Here is a 3,794-nt window from a genome sequence, read left to right on the forward strand (position 1 = left end):
TAGTGCACTAATAGGGTGTGGGTCACAGAGATAACATACTTCAGAAGGTAATAAAATATTACAAAGCAAGTGGAGGCAGGGAGAGATCACAGGACCACAGGATGGGTCAAAATTAAAATTGCTAATGAAGTTTTGTGCATGCATTGTCATTGATAACATCTTATCAGGAGACAGGTTTTGAGAGCAGACAGCCTGTATGACCAAAATTTATTAGGTGGAATTTCCTCATTCTAATAAGCCTGGGAGTGCTACAGGAGACCAGGGCTTATTTCATCCCTTAGACTTCAACCATAAAAGGCGGCCACCCTCAGCTGGCTGTTCATAGACCTACCCTCAGGGTGCATTCTCTTTCTCTGGGATGTTCCTTGCTGAGAAAAAGAATTCAGCAATATTTCTCCTATTTGCCTTTGAAAGAAGAGAAATATGACTTTGTTCTGCCTGACTCACCTGCACAGTCAGGCTCCAAGTCTTATCTCCTTTGTTCCTTGAAGATTGCTGTTATCCTGTTCTTTTTTCAAGGTGCCCAGATTTCATATTGTTCAAACACACATGCCCTACAAACAATTTGTGCAGTTAACACAATCATCACAGGGGCCTGAGGCAACGTATATCCTCCTCAGCTTACGAAGAAGATGACGGGATTAAGAGATTAAAGTAAAGACAGGCATAGGAAATCACAAGGGTATTGATTGAGGAAGTGATTGAGGAAGTCCATGAAATCTTCATAATTTATGTTCAGTGATTGCAGTAAAGACAGGCATAAGAAATTATAAAAGTATTAATTTGGGGAACTAATAAATGTCCATGAAATCTTCACAATTTATGTTCTTCAGCCACAGCTTCAGCCGGTCCCTCCGTTCAGGGTCCCTGACTTACCGCAACAAAGAAACAATTTTATAGTTAGCATTGGTTCATATTAAAAACACAATATGGCATATTTCATTACTATTTGTAATTGCCTTACCTATGAGAAAATTATATACTACAAATTTACATCACAGAACAGAGTTGTTTCTTTTTTTTTTTTTTTTTTTTCTGTTGAGGCAGAGTCTCGCTCTGTCGCCAGGGCTGGAGTACTGTGGCCGAATCTCAGCTCACTGCAAGCTCCGCCTCCCGGGTTCACGCCATTCTCCTGTCTCAGCCTCCCCAGTAGCTGGGACTACAGGCGCCCGCCACCTCGCCCGGCTAGTTTTTTTTTTTTTTTGTATTTTTTAGTAGAGACGGGGTTTCACCTTAATTGCAATTTCCAGCCTCCTGATAACCAAGAAGTTAAGGACACACACACACATACACACAAACACATACAAGTGCATTTTTGCTTCTAATGCAAAAGTTTTAGATGACAAGCTTACTATTTATTTAAAGCCACTTTTTAATTAATCCACTGTTACGATGGCTTAGGGACCCTTAAAGCAGCTGTGTCCCACGAGTTTAATGATAAGGACTGAAACAGGTTGTATTAAGCCATTCTTGCATTGCTATAAAGAAATATGCCCAGACAGGGAAATTTGAAAGAATAGAGGTTTAATTGGCTCAGGGTTCTGCAGGCTGTACAGCAAGCATATTGTCATCTGCTTCTGGGAAGGACTCAGGAAGCTTTCAATTATTGTGGAAGTCAAAGGGGAATAGGCACATCACATAGGGAGAAAGGAAGCCAGCAAGCAAGAGGGGTTGGGGGAGGTGTCACAGCCTTTTAAACAACTTTGTCTTGTGATAAGTCAGTATGGCAAAGACAGCACCAAACCATGAGGGATCCACTTCTGTGATTCCAACACCTCTCACCAGGCCCCATTTCCAGGCTTGGGGACTACAATCCAACGTGAGATTTGGGTGGGGACAAATATCTAAACTATATCTACATAATATTATTAGTACCATGAAGGTGAAAACTGATATTAAGAAAAAAAAAATCTAATCTGGAGTAAAACCAGAAAAATTGTCATTTTTACTTAATAATGTAATATACTCTTAAAAAGGTGTTAGCAGTTTAATAGCACTCTGTGTTAGAATAAATACACAGAAAGTTACAAATTTTATGAATTTTCATCATTTTTAAACATTACAGTATTATAAAATGGTCAATGAAAGTTCAGATTGAATCCCTTTAAACAATTTTTTTTTTTTTTTTTTTTTTTTTTTTTGAGACGGAGTCTCGCTCTGTCTCCCGGGCTGGAGTGCAGTGGCCGGATCTCAGCTCACTGCAAGCTCCACCTCCTGGGTTTACGCCATTCTCCTGCCTCAGCCTCCCAAGTAGACATTAAACAATTTTAACACTGATACTGTTTTTTAATTTTCAATGAATTACATAAGAATAGTAGCTAGAAAAATACTTCTGATCAAAATCTTTATTAAATGTTAAATGATTACTTACTTACAAAATTTAAATTCATATAAAAATAATTATCAATTTAAATAACTATTAAAACAGTCATATTATTTTTTGTACTTGGAAGAATGGCATGAATATAATGTTAAAAATATTTCAGTAAAAAATCAGTAAGTAAATTATAAAATTTGAGAGACTTCCTATAAGGAGTCTATAACTTCTAAAACATCTACTAGTTTACATTTGCTTATAATTTATTTCACATGCTGTTACTATTTTCAGACAGTTTTATATGCTGTAAAATACTTTCACTTTAGTGCAGGCAGAATATTGCCATATAAAAATATAAAATCTAAATCTGAGAACAGATTTTTGAATGTTCTTTAATGTTTTGAATGTTTTGAATGTTTTTGAATGTAATGAGAAAATGATTTCCCAGAAGTAATTTTTAGATAGAAAAATCAAATAATATATACATGTTTTATTATGGTAAGAGATTTCCAAAGCATGAAACAAAATGGTACTATCCTCAAAAATACATATTATTTCAACACATTTTACAGTACAGTGAACTTACATCCAGGTTAAAAAAGCTTGCTATTTCACTTCTCATTACTAATAATTATAATAATGCTTGGGAAAAATCAAGTAGAAACGTCAACATGAGGACTTCAAATACTTTGCTGCTAAAATTTGAAAATGCAACTGCAGAAAATAAACACTTTTTTTTTTTTTTTTTTTTTTTTTTTGAGACACAGTCTCACTCTGTCACACAGTCTGGAGTGCAGTGGCATGATCTCGCCTCACTGCAACCTCTGCCTCCTAGATACATACAATTCTCCTGCCTCAGCCTCCCGAGTAGGTGGGATTACAGGCGCCTGCCATCATGCCTGGCTAATTTTGGTATTTTTAGTAGAGACGGGGTTTCACCATGCTGGCCAAGCTGGTCTTGAAATCCTGACCTCAAGTGATCTGCCTGCCTCGGCCTCCCAAGTGTTGGGGTTACAGGTGTCAGCCATCATGCCCAGTGAAATGCATTTTTAGTACATATTTCCTTGTGGTAATGCAATAAAACAAAATTTCATAAATAAACTGAGATTGTACTGCTTGTCATTCTTTGTATTTACCATATTGCACTATTTGCTATGAAAATATGTGGGAAAGTATCTGTCATAGTGCCTGACGAAGAGTAGCCACTCAAACCTAGGCTTTTATTTCCCTTCCTTTTTCACTGATTTCATTAGTCACCTGATTATGGTCCCTCCTGTAGGTCATGCTTTGCTAAAATGGACATGCTTCAATATTAACAAATAATGTTTTAATTAGCTTTATTTAGGTAATGTTTATAAAGAACAAAATTCACCACATTTTAGTGTACAATTTCATGATTTTAATATATGTAAACATAATTCCAATTAAATTTAGAACATTTCCAACACCTTACCAATATTCCTTGTGATCCTTTGCA

Source organism: Piliocolobus tephrosceles, chromosome 2 (assembly GCF_002776525.5).
Source record: "Piliocolobus tephrosceles isolate RC106 chromosome 2, ASM277652v3, whole genome shotgun sequence".
Classification (NCBI taxonomy): domain Eukaryota; kingdom Metazoa; phylum Chordata; class Mammalia; order Primates; family Cercopithecidae; genus Piliocolobus; species Piliocolobus tephrosceles.